The sequence below is a fragment of the Galeopterus variegatus genome, unplaced genomic scaffold, assembly GCF_000696425.1.
Source record: "Galeopterus variegatus unplaced genomic scaffold, G_variegatus-3.0.2 Scaffold4519, whole genome shotgun sequence".
Taxonomy (NCBI): Eukaryota; Metazoa; Chordata; class Mammalia; order Dermoptera; family Cynocephalidae; genus Galeopterus; species Galeopterus variegatus.
The window spans coordinates 71,135-84,632 of record NW_007730630.1 but is presented as its reverse complement, the minus strand read 5'-3'; the positions used below and the strand labels follow the sequence as shown (position 1 = coordinate 84,632).

Below are 13,498 nucleotides of genomic sequence, written 5' to 3'. Positions count from 1 at the left end.
GGGTTTTCTGCAGATAACTGCTCTCCTTTGGAGAAACAGCTTTTATATTTCTACTGGGCCTTTGCAGAGACAACAGTCGACTGTGGGCCACCACGTCACCATGTGACCTGAGCTGCCTATCATGCATCATCAGTGGAGAATGCACAGCAGCACTGCACCATCAGCTGGAGCTGGCATACACGAGATGGAGCCCTGCAGGCACTGCTAAGTCACATGAGGAGCAGCCCAGGTGCCCGTGCTCCCTGCTCCTGCTACACCGCCTTCCCTCTCTCAATTTATGTATGTGGCTCATGGGACAGCCCTATGACCACTGGACTGCCTTGAGGGGAGTCAGGCTTGATTGACAGGTGGCTCTGCCTGACATCTAGGCACCACCTGAGAGTGGGCTGCAGCACTCCAGCCCCACTTTGAGGCAGCCCTGAAGGACAGTGGTGACAGGGAGTCCCCCCAGTGGGCAGAACCACAAGCAGTGTGCCTGTTCACTTGGCCTTGGAGAGATGGCCAGAGGCACAGGTCACACCGCTGGCGAGTCCTCTTCCACTCAACGGTTTTCCTGCATGTGGCTCCTGATGGCTGATTCTGGAGGCCGGTACTCCCTAGAGGAGACTCCAGCTTCCCGAACGCCTTTTTATCAGAGCTGAGGTTGCCAGTGGATTTACATTTTTCCTGAATCAGTGGGCAAGTTCTCAGCCAACTGTGTCTCCGTCTTCACATAAAGCCAACTTTTAGCTGAATAAAAGTTTCTGAATGATTTCTGAATTAAGAGATCTATGAAAAAATCTGTCCATGGTGCACATGTCACCGACTCTCAGAGACAGAGGAAGTGAGAGCCTGGCCTCAGGTCATTTGATGTCATAGTCACCTCTCTGCTTACCTGATCAAGGCTCACCTCCAAGGAGAACTGTGCAGAGGGCCATGGCCCAGCACGGTCATGAAGCCCAGCCCTAAGAGCTCCCCTGTAGCCGTGGCTCCTGCAGACCACACCCCAACACACCGCAGAGCCACCCAGGTGTTCTGTCTGGGCCCCACACCAGCACCCGTGAACTAGTGCAGGACATTGGGGCAGAGGGAGAGGACAGGACAGGTTCAGTAAAGAATTCTCATGACATGTTTAATTGTAAAACATTTCAGGGGCTGGACAGTTGGCTCAGTTGGTTAGAGCACTGTGTGCTAACACCAAGGTCAAGGGTTCAGATCCTTTCAGCCAGCTGACAAAATAAAAATAAAAACTTCAAACATTACCAGAATTTAAAAGAATACAGTGAATACCCATGTACCCATCTCTTATATTCAATAATTATTGGAGTTTGCAGGACTGAAGCCATGTTGAGACCTAAAGCCACATGGGCTTTAGAAAAAAACGGACAGATTTTTTTCTTAGCATGCATTTCTCTGACTTCCCTCTTTTCACATGGTTATTTAATATTTTGAACCTTGTTTATAGGGCAAGTTGACATTATTTACACAAATGTAAAGTTGTTTTCCAGTCAGCCTGGAGCTGCAAACTTGCTACAAGACAGATACTATCCAGACCCTGAGAAAGAAAAAAGACATCAGTAAAGCAGTGACTCCACCCCGAAGCAGGACCCTGAGATGACTGCAGGGATGAGGACAGAAGCCAGAAGGAGCCGTGGAGAGAATCTGAGCCCGGCCCCTCCCTGCAGCTCTTCCCTTCCCACGTTGCATTCCCTCCACCCTCTCTTGTACAAAGCTCCTCAGGAAATCTGAGTCTTTCAGTTGCTTTCGTCCGGCCGTCCTCCTGCAGGTTTCCCAGAGAGATGGGTGCGCCCGGCATCTCCCCTCGGGTCACCAGTGCTCCTGAATAAAGCGGGCTTCCTAGTTCACCAACTATTTGACTTTTGGTTTGCTTGTGTTTGTTTAGGGCAGGCAGCCTGGCATGGGTTCGGTAACGTAATCGTTAACATTTTGTCATTTTGCCATGCTGTGTCTGTCTGTCTGTCTGTCTCTGTCTGTCTCTGCATGTGTGTGTGTGTGCAGGGGAGGGGAGGGCGTGTTTGTAGAAGTGCATGGAGTAGAGAAGAGCTTTCCAGACTTGTAAATGCCACTGCTGACTCAGCGCTCCGCTCAGCTGTCTAGTGAGCATCTCAAGCTTAACAGAAATCCTGATTCACCACTAACTACCCCAGACCTGCACACCCCCGTCTTCCTCGCCTTAGAAAATGACACGTCCATCCACTCCAGCTGCTCATCATGAAAACCTTGGCATAGACCTCGATCCCCCCTGCCAACATGACAAAAGGACTGTGATCTGGAGGAAAGATCCAGAACAGGAAGGGACATGCGAGCATGGTGTCATGTGTGTGGACTCTAGAGTTCCAGGGCAGCTGGGCTGACTGTGGCTACATCACGCATCAGCTTTGCCCATGTGGGCAGCTAGTAACCGCTCTCACCTGCAGCCTTCTCCTGGGAACTAGAAAGATCATGACAGTACCTGCTACAGAGGTCACTGTAAGAATTAACTGACCTCACCGTGGGCCAGTTTCTGGAGAGGGCAGGGCCAGAGAGCTGATCTGATCAGCCGACAGCCTTGGAACAAGCCACCCAAGGTCGGCTCATCGAGGGCACTAAGGCTGAGCCTCATTCTACCTTTTCAGGGTCTTCTCCACACAGCGGTGGGGAAAGGCAGAATTACAGCAGCATGACTTTCCACCTGCAGTGAGTTGAGCTGCATCAGCAGGAGGCACGGCTCACTGTGGGGCCCCGAAGCCCCCTCCGTTATCACACTTGGCTTTACACACTTTTCCAAAACGAAAAGTCTTTCCGCTCGTTACTCCCTCTCAGGGGGCGTGACCTGGGCTGTACACTGTGTGCCCCTCCATGCTCACATCAAGCCTCTCTTTGTGTCACCATGTCACTGTGATGTGGCCCTAGTACAGGAGCCTTGGCTACCTAAGTTCCTGTTCCATGGATCTTTGGGTACATCTTCCCAGTTTGTGGAAGTGAATACACTACCCAGATGAATTAAAACCTTCTAATACTACAGCTGAAACGTTCCAGGAGGACACTATTAGACCACCTTTTCTTTATAATAAGGGTATCAATGGGAACGTGGTTCTTTGGGAAGGACATGCGGCACTACCGAACTGTACAGCCATTGTGAATACCAGCGACGAGAGTCTCACAGATAAGAATCCTGCGCCAGAAAGTATCTTGATGCTTGCAGGGCCTGATTTGAAGGAGGGACTCCAGAAACTTAGAGGTTTCTGAACAGGTGAAACAAAATTGGCAAAAGGATTTAATCTAGCTGCCCAGTTCGTCATTCACACAGTGGGACCCAAATACAAGAGCCACCATCACACAGCAGCTGAGAGTTCCCTGTGCAGCTGCTGCAGAAGTGGACTTCAGCTGGCCGAAGAGCAGTGGGTGTCTTCGACAGGATTCTGTGTCATCAATTCTGCAAAACGAGGTTATCCTTTAGAGGATGCCACACGACAGCACTTTGCACTGTGAGGAGATCCCTAGAGATTCATAGGGAAACGATTGAAACAGTAGCATTTGCTGTCTCTGAACTTGAAGGGCTACTTAGCAACAGCTGCTGCCTCTGTACTTGCCGAGGTTGTACAGGAGGAGAGTCGGTCATTGCCATTCTTACCTGCAGAGATCGGACATGCAGAAGGGGAGCCCGGGGTTCCTGGCGGCAGATTAGAATAAGCGAAAACCCAGGTGCTCTGGAGGTCAACCAAGAAGAGGACACGGGCTTGGGAGCAGAGCGCTCTTTTATTGGCTCTCACGCTTTTGCTCGAATAGAAGGAGATATTGATAAGCAAAGAAAACTGATCCTTCGAGGACGATTGTCAGAGGCAGCCCTGCAGAAGCAGCATCAAAGAAATGTCCCATGGAGTTTTCTGGAGGCTACTTAACATGTGATATTGCAATAGATTAAATGCAGAAGCAGATATGAGAATCCAGCAGAAATTAAAGAGATTTGCAAGAATTAAAAGAGTACAACTCTTCTCCCTAAATACAGCATTTTTATAAAGTTATGTTCACATAGTAGGTTTTTTATTGTTTTAGAATTAATAAATAAATATTTTTTTAAATAAAAATAAAAAACTAAATTGCCTTTTTTAAAAGGAAAACTCTTTGGGTATTGCTTATTCAAGTCTATTTTCTCTTTGAAAAGTTTCTTCTGAAATTTGATTAGACATTTTACTACGAATACAATTCAAAAGAGTTTTCATTTCTACTTATTATTTCCCGCCACAACTCGGTGAATGTAGGGGCCAGACACAGTGTATGTCACTCAGGGGTCAGATCTTTTTATTATTCACATTGTCATTATTGTTATTGGAGAAGCCTGTTTAGCTGCTCAGAATGCGTCTGAGAAAACAGCCAGGGTCTAGGAGTGGGTAAGTGGCCCATCGCTTGCTTTGCTCCGGGGAAAGATGCATATTTCACGGCAGACTATACACACGAAAGACACCTGCTGCTGGGAATGCGAAAGGGAAGGAATCTGCCAGGAAAGGTGGGCAGTGGGTGCAGGGAGGGGACCCATCACGGTTCCTCCTTCAGCTAAGGCTACACCAATGGCTGCTTCTCCCCTCTCCTCAGACAGCCAAGGCACGGAAGGACAGAAGGATCAGAAATGCCCCTAATGGCCCAGATCTGGTGGGAGAAAGGGTGGTCTACACCACAGCAGCCCCTCACATTGTTTACAGCCACGTTTGTAAAACTGCAGTAGTTCCCACGTTGAAGGCACAATTTTGTTATAATTTTTGCCATGTACTACCAATATTATTACTTGTTTAATAGTTTTTGGGAGGAAACTGATTTGCATTTTTACTTAACTAATTGTATACAAAAAGTTTCTTTATACCCACTGCATGCATTTTTTTAAAATATAAAACACAGACCTATTTAAAACTGTAGCCATAAATTATAGCTAAGTGTAGAACTAAATATCAAGAAAACGAAACATTATTAGGTTTGAGATCTTGTTGCCTGTAAACACTCTGAGCTGGCAGCCCGCCCTCTCTTTGCTAAAAAGGAAGATTAGAAAGTGCTAGAAGGACTGGCCGGTTAGCTCCATTGGTTAGAGTGCAGTGTTATAACACCAAGGTCAAAGGTTCAGATCCCCTTACCTGCCAGCCACCAAAAAAGAAAGTGCTAGAGAGCTGTGAAAGGTCATGGCCACTGACCTGAGGCCTCTCCTCCAGACTCAAAAGGTTCACGGTGAAATCCGCCCACAGGTTTTGCAGCCAGCAAGAGCTGGATACAAACTCCCGTTCTGCCATTTCCTAATCAGGTAACTTTGGGCAAGTTCTTTATCTCTCTGTGCTTCAGCTTTTTTCTTCATCTGGAAAATGAGGTTAACGTCCATAATGACACATGGAAATGCAGTGCAATGTGCATGTTACTTCCAAATGCATGCTGAAATGTCAAGACATCTATCACCTTGAAATGTTTCAAAAACAAAAGAGAGGCAGAGAAAGAGACAGAGATAGATAGAAGCGAACACAGGGAAAATGTGAGCGGTTCGGTCTAGCAGTGTTCGTTGTACTAGCCTTTCAACTTCTCCTTATGTATTTATGTCTGAAATTTTTTATACCAAAAAGTTAATTATGAGAGAGATGGAAGAAAGGAGAGAGGGGAGAGGAAGCACTGGGCAATGCCGGGGGACAGGAATTCTCCACTTCACCTGTCCTGCCCTCTCCCTCTGCGCAGGGTCCTGTGCTGCATCCCAGGCACCGGCGTGGGCTCCCGGGCTCTGCGGGGTGTTGGGAGGTGGCCTGCTGGAGCCACAGCTACGGGATGGTGCTCAGGGCTCAGTCGTGGCTCTCTGCACAGCCCTCCTTGAAAAGGTAAGCAGGGAGGCTGCCAGGACCTGCCCAGCCTGAGACTTGACCTTGACCTCCCCACCTCTCATGGGAGTCAGTGACACACGCAGCCATGTTTGCATTTTTATACATCCTTTTTTTTTTTCAGAAATGTTAGTCAGCTAAAGACCAATTTTATGTCAAAAAAGAGACACAGATGGCACAAAAACATATCCCACTGATTCAGGAAAAATGTGAAAACCCTGACAATCTCAGCTCTGATAAAAAGGGGTATGAGGAGCTAGAATCTTCCTTACAGAGTATTGGCCTTTAGGATTGTCTGCGGGAACCTGGAACTTGAAGGAAAACCACAACAGCTAAGGAGAATCAACTGAGTTCCTAAGGAGGAGCTGCAGGAACAGAAGGGCTGCCCCAGGCCAGGAGGAGCAGACAGCAGAAGTGATGAGAAAGATCCAGTTGCTGGAAGACAAGCCACCATGAGTCCCCCCACCACGACTGGCTTCTCCAAAGACAGTGCTTGGTGGCCCCCCCACCTAAAGGTAGCGCTGGCCTCTCGCCACCTCTCAGCTCCCACCTAAGCGGACAGCTATGTTCATGCACCTCTTGCTTCCACCTGAGGAGCAACGTGCAGGGCCTCGGGGGCTCTGTGCATGGTTCTACCAATCCCCCTACCCTCCCTCTTCTAGATGCCACACACAGATCCCACCACTGCCACCACCATCAAGACCGCCCTGCAACTTTGCTGCCTGAAAACAGAAATGAGTGTCTTTAAAATTAACTCAGTCTTCACGCAAACCAAACTATCCCGAGAACTGAGAGCTTTCTCTTGTCTTGCTCAGAGAAAAATGTTAACTCCTATTTCCTTATTAGTCTATGCAACTGCTGCTGCCTAACTATATTTTTGCTAGGTGGAACTATAATTTTTAAAGTTTTATAAATGATACGTATATCATTACAAAATAACTATGTATAGAATTACTTCTTATTTTGCCCTTTAGAGAGTATAAAAACTGTATTTTAATTTTAATTACCAGTCCATTATAACATCAACAATAATATGAGCAGTTTATGGGTATATCAGCAATAGAAGATTTTTTTTGTTATAAATATATTTTAAAATTATATTTTGTCTTCATTCACCCAAATGCTATGTTATAGTTAAAAGGCGTATGTAAAATTGGTTTTTACCTATATAAATCTTGATTGGCTTAAAAAATAGATAGGTACTTACATGAGTTCTTTTCTGCAAAACATGCCTTTCTAATATGCCTAAAAGCACGTTACTTACGCTCTTAGTACATGTAACAAAACTTGTCTATAAGTGAAATTACAAAGGGGAATTTTTGTCTAGACCCAAACCAAATTGCCCTAGTTTATGCAGCAGAATATCAGAATGAAGTTGATCAAGCTGTGACGCTTTCAGAATGGTGATTAACAGTACTAAGTATTTTATAAATGGCACATCTGTAAAACGGAAATAGTAACGGGAACCTCTCATAGAGTCATCACACTGCTATTCAAAGCTGTTTTCCACAGATACATACAATTGATGATGTTTCGATAAAATTCTAAAAAGAGTCATTGTTTGAGAATTAAATGGAATTGTAATAACAGATGCTATTTTAAAGCATTTAATCTTATAAAATTTCTTTTAATATTATGAACAAAACATAAGGCATTAATACATTACTAAAACCATAATCTGAAGCAACTTTAAGACCTTAGACAAATATTAAATTGAGTTAATAAATAATTTTTAGATACCTAGACAATTCCTACATAAGAACAAGATTCAAAAGACTAGTCATTTCATATAATTTTAATTTACTCTTATTTCTTAAGATGGCTATAAATTAACAGGTTATGTAAATGCTTTTATGATTATATACATTTATTTTGCTACCTTAAATTTGTTAAAAACTAGACAATTTTCTAGTTTTCTCTTGTGTTTGGGGGGAAAGCATGTCATTTTAAATATAACAATATAAATTGTTGGCTAGACTAGGTACAATAATTATAGAGAATAATAAATATGTATACAAGATAATTGATATGATTTGACTGGTTGCTTATTAAAATCACTACAGCTTATTAAGATGATAAATTCAATATAATACATTGTTTTAAAATATAGCAATAGGTTAATTATATTTTAAAGTTATAGTTAAAATACTTACATTTATTATTTATTTTTATATTTATATATCTGTGTATGATTAAATACATCCATAAAGGGTATTAATCAATCTTTCTCTGAAAATTGTTACATGAATAATATATAAAATTAGTAAAATTAAAAGTGGAGGGGTTTTTTCCTACAAAAAATGACTGTTATTCCATAGGGTCTGTGCCCGTTACAATATTACCCTTAGTTCACACTGTCTCTACTCTGAAGGCCCAAAATAAACCAGTTCAGTTCACTAGTTAAAGGAGAATTTATGCTATAGTGAACACTCCCAACATCACCAACGTAAGTGCAATTGGAGAGATGGGACAGTCTGAGATTAGACTAAAAGAAAGGAACATCACCGGGGTCTCTGGAGCAGACCCACACGGACTTTGGCACATGTTTTCACGGCCCGCGTTTAGGAACCTGGCCCCCTGACTTTGCAGCCTGTGACAAAGACTAATTGTCATTCTGTCTTTTGCAATTGCCCATATCCCACTCGACTGTGCAGTCTAAACTGCATAACCATTGTCATAGCAGATCACTCAACGACTCATCCCACAACAGAAGGAATAAGAAGCACTAACTTGTCCACGTACAGATAATGTTCCCTGTACAACCTCCTGGCCAGCAGAATCTCAGCCATGGTGAAAATCCCAGTATCATGGGTCAATGTCCTGTGGCCTAACTTCATCTCCCCTTGCCAAAAGTGAGAATTAAGGAGGAATAAAAAAATCCCTGAAACACTAACAGCAAGACCCTGATGTTCTAATAAAGATAAACAATTTCACAGAACAGTAGCATCCAATGAGGTCAGCCTGGGACCAAGACAGAGTAAGATAAAAGGGAGATCCCTCTGAACTTATGTCTGAGCACAGAAACAAGAATCCTGGGAAGCTATGAAAACAATCAGACGTCTTCCTCTCTCGGCTAACAGGAATGGCCATTGCCTTTTTACCAATTACATCTTTAGTTCCACTTCTTAAATAAAAATTAAGGGCCGGCCCGGTGGCGCACTGCTACAGTGAGCCGCTTGGGAGCGCGGCAGCGCTCCCGCTGAGGATTCGGATCCCACATACAGACCGGTTCCCGCTCACTGGCTGAGTGAGGGGTGGGCACAGCACCGAGGGAGGGTTGCGATCCCGTTGCCGGTCCCGGTCCGGTGCGGGCGTGACACTGAGGGTTGCGGTCCGTTGCCGGACACGAAAAAAGGAAAAAAAAAAAATTAAGTTATCCATGAAAATAGATACGCACAGATCCATGCACAGACAGATTTACTGCCTGGCAGTGTCCGGTCTGGAAGAGCACTTTCCTTCTCTAAACATCCCCCCAAGTTACCTATCACAGGCTCACGTCCTGAGAGCTTGCTGGCTTCCCCAGGTCACGTGGGCTCCTTGGCTGTCGTGAGTGACACAGGCAAATTTGTTCCACTACAGAGGTGTTCCTGGGGAGCTTTGGCTGGTGGCAGTGACACCACCAAGAGCTACATTAACTCATTTGATCCAAAAATGATCAAAGTCCATGGAATACAGAAGAAATTATAAACAGAAATAATAATTATTACGCACCAGACACGTGCCAGAAGATATTTTCACGTTCGTCTTTATTTCACACGGGAACTCTATGAAAGCATCATTAGTCAGTTTACATTTGGACGCACGAAGCTTGGAGAGTATAACAGACTTGCTCAAGGTCATTTTTATGTCACATCTATATCTGCATATATTTTAAGGCGTTTTAGCTAATAAATACTAAAGCTGAAATTCATTTTTCGGTCTCCAGCTCTCAGCCCCTTTCCTCTATAACACGATTCCTCCAATTTTGATTGCACTGTCCCAACCAGATCCCAGAGCAAATTCCTATGACTGTCCTCAGGGAAGCCTCAATGCAAATCCAAGAGATTTGTTAGACTTACTGGAGGGATTCCACAGGGAAAGAGAGCCAGCTGGTGGTCAGGGGAAGTACGGTGCTCAGAAGAGTGCTGCTGGGTGGGAGGACATGGAGGAAGTGTACTGGGAGATGGGGAAGGAAAAGGGAGCAGCCTGGAGCTGCGGAAGGAGAAGCAAACTGGTTCCTGCATTCCATGTCTCTTCTCTTTCCACAGTTCTGAGGAATCTCTCTGAACACACTAAACATCACCCTTCCACGCGCGGTCACAACCCTTCCCTCTCGGCCTCCCGATGATGAGTGAAGGGTGCACAATGATCCCCTCTCCTTCTGGCGTCGTCCATTTCTCCCACAGGGAAGAGCTTTCCCATTAGCCTCCAACCCAGATGCCAAGGTCAGGTACAGATTTGATTCCATTTACCTGTGCCCTTCAAAGCAGAATTCCCCAAGAGATTTGCCACGATTCCCACTTTCTCTTTAACCAGCATAATCATGATTCTTTCCCACTGCACCAGGAAAACAGCTTTTATCAAATGTATGGCTACAGCTCAGATCAATCCCTCGTCCCCACCCCACTCAGTACCTAAGGAGCCATCAACACAGGTGACGCTTCTTGAGGTTTCTCCCACATCAACTCACTAGATCCTTCTGTCTCACCAGGCACTCGTCTTCTCTCTTTGGCTGAACCCGCCTCTGCTCCCGGCTCTTTGAGTGTTACACGCTGCAGGTCTCGGGCCTCAGTCTTCAGTTCTCCAGCTGTGCTCTCTCCCTAGGCAATCCCATCCACGCTTGCTGCTTTAGGTGATATTACACCGTCTCCCAAATCTCCCCATTTCTAGTCTTCAGTCTCCAGCTGTGCTCTCTCCCTAGGCAATCCCATCCACGCTTGCTGCTTTAGGTGATATTACACCGTCTCCCAAATCTCCCCATTTCTAGTCTTGTAAATCCACCTGCTGACTCATCGTCTCCCTTGTCTAACAGGCATCCTACGCATGAAAAAACTCCTGATGAACCTTTCTCCACTCTACCTGCTCCGTCCCGCGTCCCCGTCTAAGGAAATGATGCTGCCACCCTCTCAGCTGCTCAGCCTGAAAGCCTTGCAATCACCTCGATCCCCCCTTTGCCCCACACTCACGTGCCGTCCATCAGCAAGTCCCATCGGCTCTACCTCCACAACCCGTCCCAAACTGGCCATGTCGCCTCATCGCCACCTCTCACACCCAACCCCACCACCCTCGGCTGCCACCTCTGCTAATGCAACAGCCTCTGGATGCGTCTCCCACCGTCCGTTCAGGCCCCCAGCACCCTCCCACAGTTCATTCGCCTCACCACGGCCAGAGGCAGCTTTACAGACACACACGTGTATGCGTAATATCGAGTTTCTGAAAAGATGTTCAATCTCAACAAGCAACTAAACGTTTTTAAATTACAACAACACATTGCTCAGTGTAATGCTTGGCACAGAGTGACTACCCAATGAATATTTATTGTATACATGGGAAACAATTTTTCATTTATCAATTGGCAAAAATTTTTAAAGATAGATTCACAGTATTGGCAAGGGTTCACAGAAATGGCACTCTATACACTTCTGAAGAGATTGTGCATTTTATCAGCAAATTAGTCTCAAAAGTCTCTGAAATGTCCACTTACTTGAGCAAGCACATTCATAGTTAAATTTTTAATTTAAGGATTTAACTAAGGATGTATACAAAGTTGTAGCTTCTGCATCTTTGATGCAGCCAGATGAGACCTTCAGAAACTAGTTGGCATCCTGGTTTCTTGGTTTGTTTTTTCCTGCATCTCTGGATTGGGTCAGAGGGTTAAGAAAAGGCATTTTGTGTGTGTGTTACACAGGAAGCTTTGCCAGACCTTTGTCCTAAGAAAGACCAGTGTTTTCCAACTTTGACTTGATTTCACTGGTCTGGGGAGAGGTCCAGGAAGGATATCTTTAAAGCTCCCTAGGCAGTCCTCAAAGTAGTGAGCTTAGAAGGGTCGACCTGGGTTTTGCTCACCCACAGTGGAAGGGCCATTCTCCAGGCTGCAGTTCTCTGGGAGGAGCCCCCAGGTGGCCACACCTGTGATGGGTGTGGCTGGGTGGGACCTAGCAGGGGATGCACCCTGTGCCACAGAGTTGACAGGAGTGCCAGGGCTCCTGGGGCCAGGCCAGCAGTCATTAGGGTAAGGCCCCTTGCATTCTGAGTTTATATAACAAACCTCTTTTCCATAAAGTAATATTGTAAAGGGAAACTTTTTTCAGAGTCGGTCCAGATTGCCACAATATCCAAAATCTAGTATCTAGATTTTCTATGAAGATTTTAGAATATTGCCTATCACACAATGGTCTGAATGTTTGTGTGCCCCCCAGATTCATCTGTTGAAATCCTAATCCCCAATGTGATGGCATTAGGTGGTGGGTCTTTGGGAGATAATTAGGTCATGAGGGTAGGTCCCTAATGAATGGGATTAGTGCCCTAAAAAAAGCACCACTCGAGAGTACAGTGAGAAGACAGCCATTTGGAAACCACGAACGGGGCCTCACCAGAGACCAAATCAGCCTCCAGAACTGTGAGAAATAAATTTTTGTTGTTTAAGCCACCCGGTCTATGGTATATTTGTTGCAACAGCCCGCACAGGCTAAGACACGGGCAAGTGTTCTCTTTTCTGTTCAATAAAGTGGGTGAGAAGAAAATGAGATAAATTGCAAAGTCCTTTATTCACATTAGCTGGCAAAATTTTTCAGGTTAGAATTGTCAAAAGGTATGAATTAGACAGTTTCTTCTTCCTCTTGCCACCTTGCCTTCCTCCACGCACTCGCCATACCCTGCCTTGCATTCGCGTTCCAGCCTGAGCTCACCTACGGAGATGCAAGGTGGGGGCCTCTGCACCCCTGCACATGCTGCTCGGGGAAGGGCAGCATGGGGACCACGGTCAGCTCCTGCTTTTCCCTCCTCTGCCCACTCCTACCACTAGCACGTCTTCCCTAAGCACGAGTCAGGGCCAAGTGTAAGAGCACGGTGACCCCTTGGCAGGAGGAACATAAATGCCTGGAATTAGGACAAAAGTCTCCAACACCTGGGTCCTTTGCTCTCCCCCACCTGGGTCCTTTGCTCTCCCCCATCTGGGTCCTTTCCTCTCCCCCACCCAGGTCCTTTGCTCTCCCTCACCTGGGTTCTTTGCTCTCCCCCACCCGGGTCATTTGCTCTCCCTCACCCGGGTCATTTGCTCTCCCTCAACTGGGTCCTTTGCTCTCCCCCACCTGGATCCTTTGCTCTCCCCCACCTGGGTCCTTTCCTCTCCCCGACCTGGGTCCTTTGCTCTCCCCCACCCGGGTCCTTTCCTCTCCCTCACCCGGGTCCTCTCCTCTCCCCCACCTGTGTCCTCTGCTCTCCCCCACCTGGGTCATTTGCTCTTCCTCACCTGGGTCCTTTCCTCTCCCTCACCCGGGTCCATTGCGCTCCCCCTCACCCGGGTCCATTGCGCTCCCCCACCCGGGTCCTTTCCTCTCCCCCACCCGGGTCCTTTGCTCTCCCCCACCCGGGTCCTTTGCTCTCCCCCCACGCGGGTCCTTTGCTCTCCCCCCACGCGGGTCCTTTGCTCTCCCCCCACGCGGGTCCTTTGCTCTCCCCCCACGCGGGTCCTTTGC

General features: G+C 46.4%; 1 pseudogene; it reads left to right on the top strand.

Moving 5' to 3' along the window:
* The first annotated feature begins 2,307 nt into the window (after positions 1 to 2,307).
* On the top strand, positions 2,308 to 3,881 carry LOC103603243 (annotated as a pseudogene).
* The last annotated feature ends 9,617 nt before the right edge of the window (positions 3,882 to 13,498 follow it).